Source organism: Pristis pectinata, chromosome 17 (genome assembly GCF_009764475.1).
Source record: "Pristis pectinata isolate sPriPec2 chromosome 17, sPriPec2.1.pri, whole genome shotgun sequence".
Lineage (NCBI taxonomy): Eukaryota > Metazoa > Chordata > Chondrichthyes > Rhinopristiformes > Pristidae > Pristis > Pristis pectinata.
In genome coordinates, this window is record NC_067421.1 from 37,316,004 (window position 1) to 37,339,306 (window position 23,303).

Here is a 23,303-nt window from a genome sequence, read left to right on the forward strand (position 1 = left end):
TAAGTTTTATTCTTTCAGAGGATGCGGATGGATTCATCTATTACTATTGTCCATTCCTACTTGCTATTGAACTGAGTTGGTTGCTAGACTTTTCAGAGGGTAACTAAGGGTCAACCACACTCCTGTGGGTCTATAGTCACATCTTGGCCAGTGTACGTGTGGACAGGTTTCCTTCTCTAAAAGCAGATGGGTTCTTACAGCATTCCAGTGGTTTTATGGTCACCATTATTCTAAACAGTATTTTAACTTGTTTGAATATGTAAAATCCTGAAGGGTCTTCACACATGTGAAGAAGATATTTCTTTGTGGAAGAACTGAGAACTAAGCGTCACCTTCTAAAAATAAAGGGTTACCCATTTATAACAGAGAGGATGTGATTTTTTTTCTCTCAGAGGCCAACAGCCTTTGCAACTCTCTTCCTGAAAGAGAGTGGAAGCAGAGTCTGAATATCTTTAAGGCAGATATAGATGTAGATTCTTGATAGGCAAGAGGGGAAAGGTTACCAGAGGGTACAGGAATGCAGTCGAGCCATGGTATCAGTAAACAGAAAGGGAAGTGGTGATACAAGGACCATAGAGAACTGATTCAAAGCTTTGGGCATCGTTTGTTTTGAGGTTTTGGGGAAAATTGTTTTTTTACAAGGGCTGTGGTCTGGGCCACACTGTCTGTAAGAGTGGTTGAATGGAGCCAATCAGGACTTTCAAAAGGAAATTGGAAAAATAACTGATTGGGCAACAGATAAACACCAAGAGTCTCACTGGACTGAGGTACAAATGGGCCAGCACAGACTCAATGGGCCAAGTGGCCTCACAATGTTATGGTCATACAACAATATTGTGGATGGCAGCTATCACATTCTTACTACCGTCAGGTTGAGATCAGTAAACTAAATACACATCAAGTTCAACACCTAGTCACTGGGTGACAAATTAACTCATTTAACAAGTCCACCTCTAGAGCTTCAGGAGGCAAAAGGGTTAATCATGTTGCTGAACATGTCAAATGTAAGTATAATTAAAATGCAACAGCTGTACATGACACAGAATATGAAACATTGAGCAAACATCTGTTCTTTTAATTGCCTGAGGAACTGTAAAAGTAAACAGTTTTATTTTTAATTGATAATTTTGTTTCAGACTAACTGCAAAACTGTTTTTGGGAAATCTTAGAAGCAGTTTCTATGACATTTTTCTCTGACTGATCCAGATTTTTTTTTATTGGAATAACATTGCTGCTATCGAAGGGCACGAACCAAGAAGTAGGTATGTGGTGGAATACAAACATTTGGGTTGCTGGAAACACCAACAACATTCAAACAACACCTTGCTCCGTGTTCACTCCCCTCCCGTCGGGCAGAAGATACAAAAGCTTGAGAGCACGTACCACCAGGCTCAAGAACAGCTTCTATCCCACTGTTATCAGAATCTTGTTTGGACCTCCCATACGCTAAAAGTTAGCATAGCAGCTAGCGTAACGCTATTACAGCGCCAGCGACCTGGGTTCAATTCCCGCCACTGTCTGTAAGGAGTTTGTACGTTCTCCCCGTGTCTGCGTGAGTTTCCTCCGGGTGCTCCGGTTTCCTCCCTCATTCCAAAGATGTACGGGTTAGGAGCTGTGGGCATGTTACGTTGGTGCCAGAAGCGTGGCTACACTTGCTGGCTGCCCCCAGCACATTCTCAGTAACGTAAAAAGGCGTATTTCACTGTGTGTTTCGATGTACATGTGACTAATAAATAAATATTTTATCTTATCTTATCCCAATCTACCTCGTCATGGCCCTTGCACCGTATTTGTCTCCCTGCTCTGCGTGACAGTAACATTATATTCTACATTCTGTTTTCCTTTTTACTACCTCAATGTACGGAATGATCTGTCTGGATGGCATGCAAGGAAAAGCTTTTCACTGTATCTCGCTACATGTGACAATAGTAAACAAATTCTTAACTCACCACTTCCAGATGTTGCTGTGTTAGTGCGGCAGATACAAGCAAAACTCACCACAGATGGTCATTAGAACCTTAAGAACTTGGGTTGTTTTCTCTGGAGTGTCAGAGACTGAAAGGGACACCTGATGGAAGTTTATAAAATAATGAGGGGCAATAGATAAGGTAGATAGTCTTTTCTCCAGGGTGGAAATGTCAAACACTAGAGGCATAGCTTTAAGGTGAGAGGGGGAAAGTGTAGGGGAGATGTATGGGGCAAGTTTTTTACACAGAGTGTGGTAGGTGCCTAGAATGGGCTGCCAAGGGTGGTGTTGAAAGCAGACACAATAGTGACATTTAAGGTGCATTTAGACAGGCACATGGAGGGATATGGATCATGTGCAGGCAGATGGGATTAGTTTTATTTGGCATCATGGCTGGCACTCACATTGTGGGCCGAAGGGCCTGTTCCTGTAGTGTACTGTTCCTGTTCTAAGTGCTGTTTTAATTAAGCAACAACTGTTAATTACTGCCGACCATGCTCATTGGCATTAAAAAGTAACTCTTCTTTCAGGTTTCGACCTTGTGGGGAGATTTTTAACATTTTAAATTAAAAATAGTCCAATACATTTTTAAACTTTGTTATCCTTCATTAGCTTTCTTGATCTCATTTTACTTCCTCTCAAGCTTTCACTTTCTACACCAGATTTGACATTGAAATTGTTCCCAGTTATTGCATTTCATCACGATCACATCCTTCCCCACCATTGGGAGTACCTACAGGAGGGGCTGCCTCAAGAAGGCAAAATCCATCATCAAAGATCCCCACCATCCGGGCCATTCCATCTTCTCGCAGCTACCATCGGGCAGGAGGTACAGAAGCCTGAAGTCCCACACCACCAGGTTCAAGAACAGCTATTTCCCTTCAACCATTCAGTTCTCGAGCCAACCTGCACAACCCTAATCACTACAATTTAGCAACACTATGATCCTTTGATCACTTTGCACTAATTGTGTTTTTAATTGCATTCTTTCTTATAAAAATTGTGTATAATTTATGTTTAATTTATGTTTTTCTTGTGAATGCTGCTAATATGATGCTTTGTGCCTGTGATGCTGCTGCAAGTAAGTTTTTCATTGCACCTGTGCATACGTGTACTTGTTCATGTGACAATAAACTTGGCTTTGACTTTGAATGTTCATTTCCTGATTATTTATTTTTGGTTATGGAGATACTGTGCTGTTTTTCCTGATCATTCTGCTTTCAGGTGCACTCTCTCTGCATTTCCAGGAGAGTCATGCCTAAAAATACTTCAGATGAAAGGTACAGGAGGAAGGCGTTTGCTTATCTTCATCAGTCAGGACATTGAGTACAAGAGTTGGGGAGTCATGTTACAGCTGTACAAGATTTTGGCCAGACCACACTTGGAGTATCATGTGATTTTCTGGTCGCCCAGCTATAGGAAAGATGTCATTAAGCTGGAACAGGTACAGAAATGATTCACAAGGACTAGAAAGCTTGAGTTATAAGGAGAGACTGGATAAGTTGGGGCTATTTTCCCTGGAGTGAAGGAGGCTGAGGGGCGACCTTATAGAAGTTTATAAAATCATGAGAGGCATAGATAGGGCGAATGGTCACAGTTTTTCCCAGAGTACGGGAGTCTAATAGTAGAGGGCATAGGTTGAAGGTGAGAGGGGAAAGATTTAAAGGGGACCTGAGAGGCAAGATTTTTTTACACAGAGGGTGGTGGGTAAATAAGATAAAGTAAGATATCTTTATTAGTCACATGTACATCAAAACACACAGTGAAATGCATCTTTTTGCGTAGAGTGTTCTGGGGGTAGCCCGCAAGTCTCGCCACGCTTCCAGCACCAACATAGCATGCCCACAACTTCCTAACCTGTACGTCTTTGGAATGTGGGAGGAAACCGGAGCACCCGGAGGAAACGCACGCAGACACGGGGAGAATGTACAAACTCCCTACAGACAGCGGCCGGAATTGAACCCGGGTCGCTGGCGCTGTAATAGCGTTACACTAACTGCTACACAGAAACAAGTTGCCAGAGGAAAAGGTAGAAGCGAGCATAATTGCAATAGTTAAAAGACATTTGAACAGGTACATGATTTAGAGGGATATGGACCAAATGCAGGCAAGTGGGATTAGCTCAGGTAGGTAATTTGGTAGGCATGGACAAGTTGGACTGAAGGGCCTGTTTCCGTGCTGTATGAAACACTCTGCAGAAAAATCTGGCACGAAGGGTAATTCTACGAGCTAAGATGGGAGATGATTGATGATAATATCCGAGCCCAGGGACCTCAGCACAAAAATCCGGGCTAATGGTCCAGTACCGTACTGAGGGACTGCTGCACTGTCAAGGGATGCTGTCCATCAGATGAGGTATTAACTAGAACCCACCTCCCTAACCCCACCTCCGCAATATGTTCCCACTGCACTATTTTGAAGGAGGGCAAAGGGGTTGCTCCCAACGTCCTGGCCAATATTTATCCCTCAACCAACATCGCTAAGAAAAATCTGTTTATTAATGCATTGCTCTTTGTGGGATCTTACTGTGCACATCCAAATTGGCCCTTTACATTAAAAGGCCAACCCAGGGTTTAACTGCCTGCAGTTGTATCAGCTATCCTGAAGGTGAGTATTAACCAGTAAAATTCCACGCTGGAATCACACTGTTAGGAGTGACCCTCAAAGCTTCATCAAAGTCAGTTGTACCTTCAGTCTGATGAATCCCTAAAACTGAATGCATCAGGGCTTGGGACTTGCCAGTAATTTGTCTCTATCACCCCCCCACCCCCGCCTCCACCTCCCACACCTCCTCTTCCTGAAGCTCTTCTCCCAGAGCATCTGATGGCTAAACTGTTCACTGACACAAGATGACCGCAATAGCCTTGTCAGCTACCTCAAAACTCACAGGACCAGAGGGACCACTTTATGGAAGAAGGATTTAATCCCATAACCTTCAGGTCCAGCTTTTCTTTAAGAATGATTGACAAACAACTACCTACCTCTTTACTGTAATTAAAAGCAAGAGTTATTGTTCTCATAATCCTCCAACATTTCCCAGGCTCTGTATGCAAGTAAATGTCACCTCATTGACAACTGTACTGCCTATATCCTAATTCTAGCCAAGTTGCATTCATTCCCAGGTTAAACACACAATGGATTTACCCCTCTCTACCTTTGTTACATCTTCCAGCTCTAACAGCCTCCAAAATCACTCAGTCCTGATGCAGGGTTTTGACCTGAAACGTCAACAATTCCTTTCCCCCACAGATGCTGCTCGACCTGCTGAGTTCCTCCAGCAGATTGTTTGTTGCTCCAAAATTGCTTCATTGCTCCAAATCAGCCCTCTCACACCTCCTTAACTTTCAGTATCACACTACTGACAGATGTACCTTCTGTTGCCGATGATCTGGACCCTGGAATTCCCTCTGTAAAACACTCCATCTCTCCACCCTTCCTCCCCCTTTTGTAAAGACCACCTCTTTTCAATCACCTGTCTTAATAATATATGGATCAGTGGAAAATTCTGCTTGAAAATTGTTTCTGTGATGCACTCTACAATATTTATTTGCTTCAAAAAGCACCAACTGTTGCAATAGAAATATTACCTCCAGTGTTATTAATATTTACACATTTTAGGTTAAAGTTGACAGTCAGGATATTGCCCCATTCATCAGCTGAGCTGGTTTAGACACCTGAAGTTTGCTCCTTTCTAAGTCAACCTGTCTTAAGTAGGGTCAGAAAGATACCCCTTTAAATCGTCTGTTTGGTTGGACCTTTTTGATTCCCTTCATCTGTGTTAATAACATTGCCTTTGGCAGGAGCAATGCTTTTTGGTTTCTGCTGTACATCTACACCCAGTTAATGCAAGTATAAGGCAAAGTAAATGAAGATGAAGTGGAAAAATTCTGATAATGCTTTCATACTAAGAGCACACTGACGGCAAATGTGTTTAATTAAGTTCTGCTACAGCTTGTTAGTGATGGCTGTAACTCAGCTGGCAGCTCTCTGGAGCTGAAGGTTGTGGTGTTATCTCCCTCTTCCCTAAGGCAGTCACTTAGGTATCATGGTCTGGTACGGCAATTCGCATGCGCAGGAACGTAAGAAGCTGCAGAGAGTAGTGGACTCTGCCCAATACATCACGGGCACATCCCTCCCCACCATCGGTAGTATCTACAGGAGGCGCTGCCTCAAGAAGGCAACATCCATCATCAGAGATCCCCACCATCCAGGCCATGCCATCTTCTCACAGCTACCATCGGGCAGGAGGTACAGAAGCCTGAAGTCCCACACCACCAGGTTCAAGAACAGCTACTTCCCTTCAACCGTTCGGTTCTTGAACCAACTTGCACAACCCTAATCACTACCTCAGTATAGTAACACGACGACCATTTTGACCACTTTGATCACTTTGCACCCCAATGGACTTTTTTTCTTCTAATTGTGTTCTTTTTTGTAAAAATTGTGTATAATTTATGTTTATGTTTTTCTTGTGAATGCTGCTTATCTGATGCCATGTGCCTGCTGCAAGTAAGTTTTTCATTGCACTTGTCCATTCATGTACTTGGGCATATGGCAATAAACTCAACTCGACTTGACTAGGGGTCAAGGAAAGAGGCAGCATCAGTGGAGTTTGTGGCACCAGAGTTGACCCTGATGCACATCAGGGGAGGGAAAAGTCTTGGTGAGTGGTAGTAGTGGGGAATTTGTTAGTGAGGAGAACGGACAGGTGCTTCTGTAGCTGAGAACGTGACTTCAGTCAAGTTAGGTCGAGCTTATCGTCATGTGCAATAAGGTGAAGTACAGATACAATGAAAAACTTGCTTGCAGCAGCATCACAGACATGTTGATACAGACAACACACAGAATATAAGTTATACCAGACAGTGAAGGAAAAAAGACTGTGCAAAACAAAACATTGGTACAAAAAGAGACACAATCAGAGACAAGTCCATGACAGTGCAACAGCTGGTCTGTAGTGTTCCGTTGCTGAGGTAGGGTTAGGGTTGTGCCGGTTGTTTCAAGAACCTAATGGTTGCAGGAAAGTAGCTGTTCCTGAACCTGGTGGTGTGGGACTTCGGGCTTCTGTACCTCTTGTCTGATAGTAGCAGCAAGAAGAGGTCATAATCCAGATCATTGGGATTCTTGATAATAGATGCCACCTTCTTGAGGCAGCGCTTCCTGTAGATGCTGTCAGTGGTGAGGAGGGCTGTGTCCGTGACGGACCAGGCTGTGTCCACTACTCTCTGCAGCCTCTTGTGTTCCTGTGAGTTTGAATTACCATATCAGGCTGTGATGCAACCAGTCGGGATACTTTCAACAGAGCATCTGTACAAGTTTGTTAGACTTGCCAAATCTTCTGAAGCTTCAAATAGGTAGAGGCACTGGCGTGCCTTCTTTCTGATTGGCAGAATGGTATACTGCCTCCCTGATGCCAGGATCAAGGATGTCTTGGATCAGGTACAAACATTCTGAAGGGGGAGGGAGAACAGTCAGGGATTGTCGCCCACACTGGTATTAACGGCACAGATAGAAAGAGGGCTGAGAACCTGCACAGTAATTTTAGGGAGTTAGGCAAGTTAGGCAGAAGGTTAAAAAGCAGGACCTTTAGGGTCATGTTACTTACTGTGCCACGTGCTAGTGAGGATAGGAAAATAGGAAGCAGGACAGATGAATGTGGGGCTGAAGAGCTGGTGTAGGAGGAAAGGCGTTTGCTACTTGGATCATTGGGGTTTCTTCTGGGGCAGGTGGGATCTATGCCCGAAGTACAAACTGCACCTAAACTGGAAGGGGGACCAATTCCTTCCAGGGAGGTTTGCTCACACTATTCAGGAGGTTTAAACTAATTAGGCAGGGAGATGGGAAACATGGTAGCAGTGCCTCAGATGGGGAAAAATATAGAGAACAAATCAAACAAGTCCAGTGAGCAGAGCAGAGAGAGGCAGGTTAGAGAGCATGGGAGGGTTGGCAGGATCAACTGAATTTACCTTAATCAAGGAGACACAAGGGTAAGATAAGATTTCTTTATTAGTCACATGTACATCGAAACACACAGTGAAATGCATCTTTTGTGTAGAGTGCTCTGGGGGCAGCCCGCAAGTGTCACCACGCTTCCCGCGCCAACATAGCATGCCCACAACTTCCTAACCCGTACGTCTTCGGAATGTGGGAGGAAACCGGAGCACCCGAAGGAAACCCACGCAGACATGGCGAGAATGTACAAACTCCTTACAGACAGTGGTGGGAATTGAACCCGGGTCGCTGGCGCTGTAAAGCGTTACGCTAACCGCTACACTACCGTGCAAGTCAGATGAGTTTAGACCATGGATCAGCACTTGGAATTACGATATTATTGCAATCACAGAAATGTGCTTGAGCAAAGATACTGGTATTGGTATTGGTTTATTATTGTCACTTGTACCGAGGTACAGTGAAAAACTTGTCTTGCATACCGATCGTACAGGTCAGTTCATTACACAGTACATTTACATTGAGTTAGCACAGAGTGCATTGATGTAGTACAGGTAAAAACAATAACTGTACAGAGCAAAGTGTCACAGCTACAGAGAAAGTGCAGTGCAATAAGGTGCAAGGTCACAACAAGGAAGATCATGAGGTCAGAGTCCATCTCATCGTATAAGGAAACCGTTCAATAGTCTTATCACAGTGGGGTAGAAGCTGTCCTTAAGCCTGATGGTATGTGGCAGCTTAATGTCCCAGGCTATAGAAGCTTCAGATGTAACAGGCGTGAATGGAAAAGAGGAGGGGGATTTGCACCATGCATTAGGGGGAACTTCACAGCGGTTAGAGAGGATATCCTGGAGGGATCATCCAATGAAGCCATATGGGTAGAATTTAGGAATTGGAGAGGGTGACCACTTCACTGGGGTTATACGCTCAATAGTCTGTGGGAATTAGAGAAACAGAGGAACAGATAAGCAAATCACAGAAAGGTGAAGAGCAAAAATGTTATAGTGCTGGGGGATCTTAAATTTCCCAGTATTGACTGAGATTGCCTTAGCACAGGGGGCTTTGATGGGGGGCAGAATTTGTTAAGTGCATCCACGAAAGCTTTTTGAGACAAAATGTGGAGAATCCTACGAGCGTACTGGACCTTATCTTAGGAAATGAAATTGGGTAGGATGTTGCCTACATTGGAGGACTTCAGTCATGGGGAGGGATTGGGTAGGCTGGGCTGTTTTCTTTGGAGCAAAAGGAGGCTGAGGGGGGACCTGATAGAGATATATAGAATTATAAAGAGGCATAGATAAGGTAGATAGTCAGAATCCTTCTTCTCATGGTTGGGGTATCGGGGCATAGGTTTAAGGTGAGCGGAAGGGGTTTTAAAGGGGATTTGATGGGAAAGTTTTTTTACACATAGAGTGCTTGAGAGTGATGTGAGAAGCTGGGAGGTGATACGTGGAAGAGGCAAAGGGCTGAAGAAGAAGGAATCCGGTAGGAGAGGACAGTAGGCCATGGAATAAATGGATGTACTGGACATTAGGAAAGCTTTTTTACACATAGAGTGGTTGAGATCTGCCAGAGGAGGTGGCAGGATCAGATACAATTACTACATCTAAGGGACACATTTTCTTGTTTGGGTCCACCATCTTGTGCTGGGCTTTCTTTACTGTGAAGCCTTCATTAGGGACATGGTCAATGTCATTGCGATAGCTGGCCCAGCAACAGTAAGAGTCAAAATGATCCGGGCAGGTAGCAGGCCCTTTCAAGGAACCATATCTACCCAGTGATCAGTTGGGTTTGTTGGGTTAAAGGTCTGGTGGTGTGGCAGATCATGGCGGGACCAGTAGACCTTGACGCAGAAATCCTGCGCTGATGCGTGAAGTTACAACAACAACACAGAAGATGCTGCAACTACTCAATATGTCAGGCAGCATCTATTGAGAGAGGAACAGAGTTAATGTAACGTGAACTTTGTTCCCCTCCACAGATGCTGCCTTACCAGCTGACTATTCCGATCATCCTCTGATCACCGGATGTCCCGGTGACCAGCCATTTTAATTCCACTTCCCATTTCCACACTGACATGTCTGTCCACGGCCTCCTCTGCTGCCACCTTGAGTCCAGATGCAGGTTGGAGGAACAACACCTCATATTCCACCTTGGTAGTCTCCAACCTGACGGCATCAACATTGATTTCTCTAACTTCCGGTAACCTTTCCTCTCTGTTTTCCTTTCACCTCACTGCTCTTTGTTTTCCCTCATTCCTGTGGACCCTTTGCCCCATCTCTTTTCCGTCCCCTGCCCTCATGACCTGGCCACCTCCTTCTCTTTATTCCATGGCCTACTGTCCTCTCCCGTCGGATTCCTTCTTCTTCAGTCCTTGGCCTCTTCCACGTATCACCTCCCAGCTTATCACATCACTCCCTTTCACCCCCACCCCCCGCCCCCATCTACCTTCCCCCTCTTACCTGGACTCACCTATCACCTGCCACCCTGTGCTCCTCCCCCTCCCCCCACCTTCCTAGTCTGGCTTCTGCCCTCTTCCTTTCCAGTCCTGATGAAGGGTCTCGACCTGAAATGTTGACTGTTCGTTTCCCTCCATAGATGTTGCCTGACCTACTGAGTTCCTCTAGCATTTTGTGTGTGTTGCTCCAGATTTCTTGCAGAAATCTCTTGTGCCTAGTCATCTTCTGTTTCATTTTAGATTTCTAGCATCTGTTTTACTTGTTTTAAGAAATAAAATAATTCACTTAGTCATGCAAGTCCTTACAAACTACAATGACTTACCCTGATTAAAGGCCCCAACTAGTTCAGACATGGCCTGGGCTCCTCCTGCTCTGCCAAAATTGGTCATCACTACACCCAGGATATCAGTAAGAACCACTCTACTCTTCCTTGGAATTAAGTCCTGATATCCACCTGAGAGAGTAGATGACACCAGTTTGATGAATGAGTGAAAAACACTATGATACTGGAGGAACTCAGCAGGCCAGGCAGCATCCGTGGAGAAAAGCAGGCGGCCAACGTTTCGGGTCAGGACCCTTCTTCAGGACTGAAGATAGGAAAAGGGGAAGCCCGACATACAGGAGGGAAAAGCAGAGCAGTGATGGGTGGACAAAAGAGGGGAGGCGGGGTGGGCACAGGGTGGCGATAGGTAGATGCAGGTAAGAGATAGTGATAGGGTGGTGCGGGGGAGGAGGGGAGCAGATCCACCAGAGGCGTGGGTCAAAGGTAAGGAGGAAAAAAGTGGGTTAGAAGAAAGAGAGAGAGGCTGGGAAAGGGAAGAAAAGAAGACGTGTGGGTGGGGGTGGGGTGGGGAAGGGGGGGGTGGGGATTATTTAAAGTGGGAGAATTCAATGTTCATGCCGTTAAGCTGCAAGGTTGCAAGATGGTTTAAAGGTTCATTGTTACCTAGTAGCTGAAGATCTTCTATTCTTGGAATCTATCTAGTAAGTCTTTTCTAATGATTGTTGAGAGTACACTTTATCTTCTGGAGCTGGGGTTTTTCAGAACCTTGTAGCTCTGCTTGTCAGTAGTGTCACAATATGAGATAACGGTGGAAGATAAACCTGAAAGGAAATTGCCTGTGGCACTGACAGCTCAGGAGATGAGTTTGAATATCTAAGCGTGTTCTTATACATTCACCACAGTAAGTCTTTTGTCAAGGTCTGCAGTCTGGTTGTTTACTACATCTATTCATTAACTTTTGTTTTCCTCTTTTTCTTGAACTTTATCCATTAATTAAAAATAACAGAACTTTAACGTCTTCATTCTAGCCCAACACACACACACACACACACACACACACATCGTAACTCTCCCATCAACAGCTCTTAAGTCTCCATTGAACCCTTGTCTGTCCAACACATGAACACTGTTACAGGAATCCTTCCAACATCTTCCTTACAGTTTCTAACAGGGTTCTTTCTCTCTCTCTCTCTCTCTCTCTCTCCCTCTCCTTCTCTCCCTTTCTCTCTCCCTCCCTGCCTCTCTCTACCTCCCTCGCCTCTCCCTCTCTCTCCGTCTCTCTCTCTCTCTCTCTCTTCTCCCCCCCCCCCCACACACACACACTCTTATTTCACATGATTTCCTTATTTTGTGAGCATTATGACGACCTGATTTTTTTTCCTTCTCTTGTTCAGACTTGATGTTCTGCCCCAGGTACCTTCTACCCTTCCTGCCCTGAAGCAACAGGTTCCTCCTGACCTTAACCCTCCTGTTCTACAGAAACCAAATCAGACCACTTGGCCCGGCTCCTTTGTTTGAAAGCGGTGACACAGTTTGACTTGCTGACTGGTGTCCAGCTCCTGGCTCGAGACGGGACCAGGTCTGGGACTGTTGACTCAGCGCTCCCTCTCCACCATTCCCCTCTCCCACCGTCTCCTTCCGTTCTCTTTCTTTTCTCCCCCTTTTTCATTCGCTCTCCATCCGTGACCTTTCTCTCACACCCTTCCCTCTCTTTTTTCTGCGTGTTCTAAATTATATTCTCTTACAACACAGAAGGAGGCCGTTTGGCCTGTCGAATCTATGCCAGCTCTCAGAGCAATCCTATCAATCCCTGTCCCCTACTTTTGTCCCTGTAGCCTATTTTATCTCATGTGCACATCAACTTCTCTGATGCTCTGTGCCTGTGATGCTGCTGCAAGTAAGCTTTTCATTGCACCTGTGCACACATGGACTTGTGCAGATGACGGTAAACCTGACTTTGACTCCACCCTGTTCTCCTAACCCCCACCTACATTTACAGTGGCCAATTAACCTAGCAACCAGCTCGCCTTTGGGATGTGGGAGGAAACCGGAGCACCCAGGGGAAACCCACGTGATCTACAAATTGCAACCAGCAACCCATGAGGTCAGGATTGAACCAGGAGCCATGAGGCGGCGGCACTAGCATCTGAACCACTGGGCTCCTTTTCTTCTTCCCTCTCCCTCTCTGCTCCTCTCTCTTCCTCTATCCTCCTCCTCCTTTCTCTCTTCTTACCCTGACTCTCTTTCCTCATCACCCTGTGCCAACACCTACTTGCCCCTCACTCCTTGTCTGCAGCTCTCACCCAGATCCACATCTGGATTCAGCCGAAAATGTCAGCCGAATTTGGGCTGGAAGAGGTTGGGCAACACTGCTCCGGGCAACAGGGAGATCCCAGGAAGGTAACAAAGAGAAATGAAGAAGTCACCACTCATCGGGACAAAGTGAGTAGAAGCACAACATGGCCCATGCATTCAATGAACCAAATCTTCTCAGCGAAAAGGAACTCAGTGCAGAGCAAGCAGTCTGAGAAATACTGAATCCCACTTTTTCAATCCTGCCGCTACTTGGTTGAATGGTGCACAATGGATCCAATGAAAAATGGAGTGAATCGAGCAGTAAATTGTTTATCGAATTGCATTCAAGGCTCTGCACATCTTTAATGTCTGATTTTCCACCCTGTACTTGAGTGGAACTAGATCATCACGGATGGTCAGGCTGCTGGAGAGCCAAGGTGACAGTTAACAGGTCGAGAGGTTCCTCCGCCCCTATCTCCACTGCCAGCTGAGGCAGAATTGATAACTTTCATTAAAGAACTCTTTTTTTCCGTATGCCTCTGGGCTTACTGTTGATTGCTGTGCTGATCCAGTTGAAACTGGTCTTCAGTTGATGTAACCTCACAATAGCACAAGGGCAATTTGCTGTGTTAGACACTGTTATAATCGCATTTGTAATTCGGATGCAGCACTCTGTCAGTGGTGAAATTTATTTCACACTTTACAGCTGCAGGCTGGAAATCAAGACTGAGGCCAAATCAATCAAACTAACAGAACCTTGGTGTAAGGATTACAAAGCGATATCACATTGCACAAAGATTGGCAAGCTGTGTATTTGTACAGGAAACAGAGTGTGAAAAGCAGCTTTGGCCCATTATTTACTGAGTTTTCTTTGAGAAAACATCAGTTTTCAAAGTAACTGCTTGAAAAAGCTTCCAAGCTGACCTTAACTGCCCAGATACTGTCTATTCTGAGATGATAAACGTAGCAGCTGTTATCCAAATTTCTTTCCTCAATAAAACAGACATCGATGGAAATATCCCAGTCCAGATGAAGGGTCTTGACTCGCAATGTAGACTGTCCATTTCCCTCCACAGATGCTGCCTGACCCACTGAGTTCCTCCAGCATCTTGTGTGTTGCTCCAGATTCCAGCATCTCTCGTGTCTCCAAAAGTGTTCAGCAGGGCAGGTAGCATCCGTGGAGAGAAGAACAAAGTTTTAAAGATGCAGTGGAAGGGGAGAGGGAATAAACGGGAAATGTCATCATAGGGTGAAGGGCAGGAGAGTTGGTCTGGCAAAGGGGATGATGGAGAGTAGTGGAAAAAGGCAATAAAGCATTAGGGAGGAACAGCAGGTAGTTCTGGAGGATGTGTAGATAGGAGAGGATGAACAAGCATGTAAAATTTCCAGAAGAAAAGGGGGAACAAATGAAATGTTCCTGAGTTTACATTGGGCTTCATTGAAACATTGTAGGAGATCAAAGACAGACAGACAGATTGGGAGTGGCAGGAGAATTAAAGTGACAGACCACTGGAAACTCAGGTCTCATTTACAGACTGAACCGAGCTGTGGTGGTTTGCTTTTGTTCTCTCTCTCTCTCTCTCTCTCTCTCTATCTATATATCTATCTCTCTCTCTATCTCTCTTTCTCTCTATTTCCATCAATCCCTCTCTCTGTATTTCCCTCTCTCTATATCTCTCTTATCTCCATCCCTCTCTTTCTATCTCTATCTCTCTATCCATCTATCTATCTACCTATCTCTTTCTATCTATTTCTCTCTCTCTCACACTCTACCTCTATACCTATCTCTGTATCTACCTATCTCTGTCTATCCATCTTTCTCTCTCTCTATCTTTCTATCAATCCCTCTCTATTTCTCTCTCTATCTCTCTCACTTTCTCTCTCTCTTTCTCTATCTCTCTCTATCAATCCCCCTCTCTTTCTATCTCTCTCTCTCTCTCTCTCTCTGAGTGCCTGAGATGGCCAATAGTTAAGTAATGTGGGGCATTGTCTTCTTCATAAAGCCACATGTTGTGTAGCTCTGATCTCAGTCACAGCGAGCTGTCAGATTTCCACTGTGGCTGCTGCGATAGATTGGCTCCTGAAAGACACCCCAGAGTTTCACAGGATAATAAAGCCCTTAAATTATCCCCTATTTGCTCATGGAGAAAACAGCAACAACAGCAATTAGTACTGTGTAGTGCAGTTGACACGGTAAAACATGCCAAGTTGTCTCACAGCAGCTTAATCAAAGTTCATACCAGACAATGTGAGGACGTATTAGGAAAGATAATGGAATGCTTCTACAAGAGGGCAGATTTTAAGGAATATCTTAATGGGGTAATGAAGAAATAGAGAGGAAGAGAGGTTTAGGGGAGGAAATTCAGAGTTTTGGATATTGGTTTGGTGTAAACTGAAGTGTCAAGTTTCAAGAGGTAACAAAAACATGGAAGAGGGTTTCAGCAGCAAGTAAGATGAGGCAGAGGGAAGTCAAGCGAGGTTAAATGCATGGGATCCAGGGTAATTTTCAGGTTTGGATTCAGAACTGGCTTGCCCATAGAAGACAGAGAGTAGGGGCGGAAGGTTGGAGGTCCGTGACCGGTGGTGTTCTGTGTTACGGACTCAGTGAAAGTCCCTTTTAGAGAGTGTGTGTGTATGTGTGTGTGGGGCGTGCTTACGTCAATAGAAGATAAAGGACGTAATGACGTTGTTGAAGAAGTAAGAAGAAGAAGAAGGAGAGAGAGAGAGAAGGGAGAGAGACACCAGCCTGCTTGTTTTCTCTATCGATGGATGAGAAACAATAACTGTGTTTGCCACTGAAATCCATGTATGGAAGTTGGAAGTAATCCGGTGGAGTTCACTTTGTTGCTGACCTGTAGAAGGAAACAGGTATTTGTATGTGGACGACCACGGTTCGGATGCTTTTCGGGGTGAGGAAGTCACTACCGAGTAAACACTGAAGTGTCGTTTGGGTTCCATCGTGGAACATTTGGATTTCGTATGTACTCTCTCTATGTTTTTCTACATCTACATCTTATCTTCAGACAACGGTGGTTGTTGAAGAAGCCCTTGCTCACGTTTCACCTTATGGCTTGCGGAACTGAACTTTAAGAACCATTCAGGAACTGGGAGTTTTGGACTTTGTCACACACACACACACGAAGAGTTTAGTTTTGGGGTTAACGTTCGAGGTTTAACATTCTTGAATTCTAACATACTAACATTTTTACTTTTATTTTACGTATTATCATAAGTAGTGATTAATAAAATAGTTTTTAACACTGAATCATGCTCAGTGTATTTCTTTTGTTGCTGGTTCGTGACATCTGCAAGGATCGGGTGCTGGGACCTCTGTTGTTTGTGATGTATATCAATGATTTGGGTGAAAATGTAGATGGGTGGACTATCAAGTCTGCAGATGACACCAAGATTGGTGGGGCTGTGGACAGTGTAAAGGACTATCAAAGAATACAGCGGGATATAGATCAGTTACGGATATGGGCAGAGAAGTGGCAGATGGAGTTTAATCCGGGCAAATGTGAGGTGTTGCACTTTGGGAGGTCAAATGAAAGGATAAAGTATACAGTTAATGATAGGCCCCTTAATAGCATTGAGGTACAGAGGGATCTTAGGGTCCAGGTCCATAGTTCACTGAAGGTGGCTACGCAAGTGGATAAGGTGGTAAAGAAGGCGTATGGAATGCTTGCCTTCATTGGTCGGGGTGTTGAGTGTAGGAGTAAGGAAGTCATGCTGCAGTTATATAAAACTTTAGTCAGACCGCACTTGGAGTATTGTGTGCAGTTCTGGTCGCCCCATTACAGGAAGGATGTGGAGACTGTGAAGAGGGTGCAGAAGAGGTTCGCCTGGATTAGAGGGTATGAGTTATAAGGCGAGGTTGGACAAACTTGGAACGTCTGAGACTGAGGGGAGACCTGGTAGAGGTTTTTAAAATTATGAGAGGCATAGATAGGGTAGACAGTCAGAATCTGTTCCCCAGGGTAGAAATGTCAAACACAAGAAGACATGCTTTTAAGGTTAAAGAGGGGGGAGTTTAAAGGTGGCGTGAGGGGCAAGTTTTTTACACAGAGAGTAGTGGGTGCTTGGAATGGGTTACCAGGGGTAGAAGTGGAGTCAGGAAGCTTGGTGGAGTTTAAGAGGCTTTTAGATAGACACATGGATATGAAGGGAGTGAAGGGATGTGGATGATACACAGGGGGAGGACATTTAGTATAAATCAGCATCAAGGTCAGCACAACATTGTGGGCTGAATGGCCTGTCCAGTGCTATACTGTTCGATGTTCTATGTTAAAGTTATTGGATTAATTATCTGGAGGCCTAGTCTAAAAACCCAGAGACCCAAGTTTAAATCTCACCAGGATGGCGGTGAAATTTTAATTCAGTAAGCAATCTGAATGAGGGCAAGAAAACTACAGGTTACAGACACCCAATTTACGGATGGCTGGAACAAACGAAGGAGAGTTTGGGAGACCAGTGTGGATTTGCTGGCTGCAGGCAGATTCTGCCGTCTGTGAACTCGGTTCGTGGAAAGGTCATTGCACCTTGCAGAGAAATCTGAATGGTTGAGTTAAATGCCCCTGTTTACTGACACGTTGCCCGTGGTTGGTTTATGTTTCCATTTACACATATTACCAGGTAGCCGCATTTCCGACTTACAACCTGTCCGTGTTATGAACATTTCTCAGGAATCCTGTCGTAACCTGGGGAGGATCTGTGTTGTAAAAGTACCATCTGGTTTACTCTGATGGGATGAAATCTTGGCCAATATGTGACTGCAGACCAATGTCAATGCCCCTTCAATCAGTTGTGGGCAGCTCACCACCACCTACTCAAGGGCAATTCGAGATGCGCTATTCCTGAAACAGAATTAGTCAGGTGATGTTATGCCACCTTCTCCAAGACCCTGCTCCCAGTATAATTTTTCATTTCCATTAGCTTGGTCAGCAAATCTATCAAAATAGATTACAATTGAAAAAAAGGCTTAGGCCTGGGTTCTACAGGTAAGAAGAACAATTAAAGGATTTGTCATGATAGATTGAAAGTATTTCCTTTGTTGGGAGAATCCAAGAGAAGGGGATACAGCATTAAATCAGAGTCAGCCAACTCACCATGGTGCTGGTGTCAGGAAGCATTTCTTCACACAAAGAGCAATATAAATCTGGAACTCTCTTTCCGAAAAGCCATTGAATGTGCGAATTGAAAATTTCAAAGCAGTGATTGATAGCTTGTTGTTAGGTGAGGGTATTAAAGGATTATGGAGCCAAAGCAAGAAGAAGGACCTCAGATATAGATCGGCTATCATCTAATTGAATGGCTGAAGAGGCTCTCAAAAGCTTGACTGGCCTATTCCTGTTCTGAAGGTAATATACAGGGAGATTTCACAACCCACACTGCTGACACAGGGCTCTGTGCAGCTGACACATTCACAATGAGACTCAACAGTCCCTCCCAGAAACTTCAGCCCATGATAGGTGGAAAACCCTAAAGGGATCACCAGTCTCCACTCTGGAACTCCCGATACAACAAGAGCAACGACTCCCATCTATGTAGCATCTTTAAGATAAAAATAATGTCCCAAGGCACTTCTCATGAATGTAATCAATTCGAGTCATGGTTATAGAGTTATACAGCATGGAAACAGGCCCTTCAGCCCAACTGGTCCATGTCGACCAAGGTGCCCGTCCATGCTAGTCCCATTTGCTCGTGTTTAGCCCAAAACACAGAGAAACATTGACTATGGTCTTGTAGGGACATATTAAGGCAGGTGGTCACGAACTTAGTGATGGACTTTAAGAAGACTCATAAACAGGGTCATATATAACAACAGTATAGCCACTGTTGCGATGTCAGAGATATGGTAGGTGGTTCACCCACAGCAAGGTCAGCATTCAGTAATGGTCATATGTTCGGTTTGAGCAATATTGATTGAGGGATAAATATTCTTCAGGCTACCAAGGAGACGACCAATGCTCATTTTCATATTGTCCCATAGGATATTTTACACCTGCTTAAACCCTTGTTTTAACATCTCTACCAAAAGGTAGCCGCACCAACAGTGCTGCACTCCCTCAGTACTACAATGGGTCTAGGACATAGAACATAGAACATTACAGCACTGTACAGGCCCTTCGGCCCACGATGTTGTGCCGACATTTTATCCTGCTCTAAGATCTTTCTAACCCTTCCCTCCCACATAGCCCTCCATTTCTCTGTCATTCATATGTCTATATAAGAGTCTCTTAAATGTCCCTAATGTATCTGCTCCCACAACCTCTGCTGGCAGTATGTTCCACGCACGCACCACCTTAAGGAGAGAGGGGAGAGATTTAATAGGAACCTGAGGGGCAACTTTTTCACCCAGAGGGTGGTCAGTATATGGAGTGAGCTGCCAGAGAAAGTGGTTGAAGCAGGTACATTAACAACATTTAAAAGACATTTGGACAGGTACATGGATAGGAAAGGTTTAGAGGGATATGGGCCAAATGCGGACAAATGGAACCAGCTTAGATTGGAAAATGGAGGTGTACAAGATGATAAGAGGCATAGATCGAGTGGACAGTCAAGGACTTTTTCCCAGGGTGAAATGGGCTAACATGAGGGGGCATAATTTTAAGGTCATTGGAGGAAGGTATAAGGGGGAAGTCAGGGGCAAGTTTTTTACACAGAGAGTGGTGGGTGCGTGGAACGCACTGCTGGCAGAGGTTGTGGGGGCAGATACATTAGGGACACTTAAGAGACTTTTAGATAGCCACATGAATGATAGAAAAATGGAGGGCTATGTGGGAGGGAAGGGTTAGATAGATCTTAGAGCAGGATAAAATGTCGGCACAACATTGTGGGCAGAAGGGCCTGTATTATGCTGTAATGTTCTATATTCTATGTTGAATCTTGGTCAGCATTGACCAAGGGCCAAAGGGTCTGTTTCCATGGCGTCTGACTCTATGCTGATGCATGCATTGTGCTTCCCAGAAACCTCAAGGCAACAGATGCTAAGTAAATACAGACACAAAAGGTGCAAGGAGGAGGACCATCGAACGCCTCGCAGCGAGGAGTGGAGCAAGACTCATGAAAGAAATTAAATTTCTCTCTTTGTGTTATCATAATAACATTTCATAGTGCTGCTGGAAACCTTTACATTGTGTGATTGTAGCTCTAACAGCAAATACAGAAGTGCCTGTCAAAGATGCTGTTCAAATTATCCAAAGACATATTCTTTTTCCAATTGTGTGTCACAGAACTGTACTTACTGACAAGCTCTAATGAGACTGATATTGTAAAGAAAGTGTATCTGACAAAAGCAGGAGTTTGGCTTATATTGCCGAGCGACTGTGGCGGTGGAACAGATGCCTGGTGACTAACGGAATTTGCACTAGACTCTCGCATCCCTCTCGCCCATCCTGCCTTCATTGAGAGGCATCTGCTCCTACGTTCCACCCATGCGGCATCCCTGCACTTTACAATAATAATTGTCTGTCACAAGAACCAAGCACTTCTGGTGAGAGATCACTGCACAGAGCGTGAGGGAGGATTTTCTTCTCCCCCTGCTGGAGCCGTTCTTTAAATGTCACTCCCTGAGATGATCAGGATGTGCGGAAAGGTTAATGTATTTCACGGAAGCTTTTCCACAGCTACATCTGACACATTCTGTCATTATCGCCTGCCCTTGAATGCCCCACTTGAAACTTAACTTGTTCTTTACTGGTGTCGTGCTTGACTCTCGCCTCCAACTCAGAGGGTTCACCCATACGGAATGAGAAGTCACTCATACTTACAAGACTGTCCACTCTCCGTTGGTGAATTAAGAAGGTTGTGCGCAGGCAAGCTATTCGACCGCAGAGGCATCATACTCATCAGGGATCATTGGCCACTGACCAGGCACACTCCTGGAATCAGTTGATAGGTCTGAAGCAAAGAGATAATTCGGGAGGAGGGTGAGATTGATTCTGAAGCATGAAGAAGGAAGGAGAAGAGGAGACCAGACAAAAAGAATATCAGTTGCCAGGGTGTAGATAGGGTGAATGCACGCAGTCTTTTTTCCCAGGGCTGGGGAATCAAGAACTAGAGGGCATGGGTTTAAGGTGAGAGGGGAAAGATTGAGTAGAAAGTTGAGGGGCAATTTTTTTACACAGAGGGTGGTATATATGTAGAACGAGCTGCAAGAGGAAGGTGGTTGAGGCTGGAACAAACGCAGGCAAATGGGACTCGCTTGGATGGGGCATCTTGGTCGGCTTGGACCAGTTGGGCCGAAGGGCCTGTTTCCGTGCTGTATGACTCTATGACTCTGTGAGTTAGGCATGACGATGGCAGGAGATGGAGAAAAAAAGCTTATCAGTGAAACATTCATATGTGCTAAAGGCTTTGAAAGTTGGTACTCACTTCTGGGTGAGTTTTCCCGTTGGTCCTAGCATTTGGAGTGGGCCACAATTGGTGCTAGGATCTGGGAGTGTGTCACTATGAGTGTTAGGATGTGCTACTCTCTTAACACTAGGGTCTGGGAGTTTGTCACTGTTGGTGCTAGGAACTGGGAGAACGTTAATGTCAATGCCAGGATCTGGAGAGTGCCACTATTGGTGTTGGGATCTGGCAACTTGGCTCCAAGGTCAGGGATGAGCATCACTATTGTAGAAGTGTGGCACTAAGGTCTGAGTTCTGCTACTACTGGCACCAGGACCCAGTTATGCGTCACAGTTATCTCTGAGAGCTGAGAGTGTGCTACTATTGGCACCTGGATCTAGAAGTGTCACCACTACACTGGGATCTTCACTACTGGCGCCAGGATCTGAGAAAGTGTCACAATCCCCGCTTCCCACTTCCCGCTGCCTCGGGAAAACAGTCAACATAATCAAAGACCCCTCCCAACACGGACATACCGTCTTCTCCCCCCTCCCCGCTTCCGTTGGGCAGAAGATACAAAAGCCTGAGAACATGTACGACTGGGGTCAAGACAGCTTCTATCCTGCTGTTGAATGGACCTCGTGTATGATAAAGATGAACTCTTGGTCTCTCAATCTACTTTGTCATGGCCTTTGCATCTTATTTGTCTACCTACACTGCACTTTCTCTGTAACTAGAGCACTGTATTCTGCTTTCTGTTTTTATTCCTTTATTACTACTTCAATTTACTTGTTTATGGAATGATCTGTCTGGATGGCTATCTTGGTAAATGTGACAATAATAAACCAATTACCAGTCATCAGTGGGATCTGCGACTGTGTCATGATTGGTACGTGGGTCTAGAGTGTGTCACCACTGCAGCGGCGTCTGGGAGTATACCGTGATTGGTGCAGAGGTCTGGGATTTTGTCAGCATTGAGGGAAAGGTCCCAGGTGTGTCAGTCATGACTGTGGACACTGGGAATATTTTGGAGGGTCTCGGAAGTATACAAGTGTGAAGCCCCTGCAACAGTCTCATGGGGCAGAGTCACCATTCCCCACTTAACCATCAAGGACTGAGTCTTTCCTGCTTTCCCGCTCTCTAGCAGCGAAAACGGATCAGAACAGGGGCTGACATTGGAAGATCTGTCCTTTGTAACTGGCTGTGTTAAAAGAACTAACATTTCAATAAGCCTCTGTGTAAAGTGACAGTGATGTGACACATGCAAACTTCTTTAGAATCAAGGAAAGAAATCTACCTTAGGTTTTGCAAATGAGCTGTAGTCAATTAAATGAAAGCCACGTGACAGTAAAAATAGATTCCAATACATTTTTCCTTATTGCAACTTACAGAATTTTGAAAATGAAACAAAAAGCATGTATAACCATAAGGATTTGATGAACATTACTAAATTTGATTCTCTGGAGCTGACTATTTGCATATTCAGTGAAAGTGTTCCCCACAGAGCTCATTATGAGCAGCACAATGCTACATTCACATTGTAATCAATTATTCTGGGTTTATTACTGTAATAGATGATTTTTGCAACTGTCAATGGAATGATATGTTTTCAGCAAGAAGGTATGTCATAAAGTGGCTTTAATTTCAAAGCTGTCTGCTTTATATCAGTTTTGCAAACTGTACTGCAGTATATTATAATTTCAGTCTAAGTGGCTCAACGGGTAATAACGAACTCCTCTGAGTCCACTGGTTACAGATTCCCTTCCCACTTGAGAACAGAAGCAAACTGATTGAGCAACACTAAGGGATGGCAATGTAGCCAGAGGTGCCATTTTTTTGGATGAGATGACAGACTGTGTCTCCATCGCTCTGTCAGGTGGAGGTAACATGGGGTACTTTTATTCAATGGAGACACAAGAGACTGCAGATGCTGGAATCTGGAGCAACAAACAATCTGCTGGAGGAACTCAGCCAGTCGAGCAGCATCTGTGGAGGGAAAGGAATTGTCGACGTTTCGGGT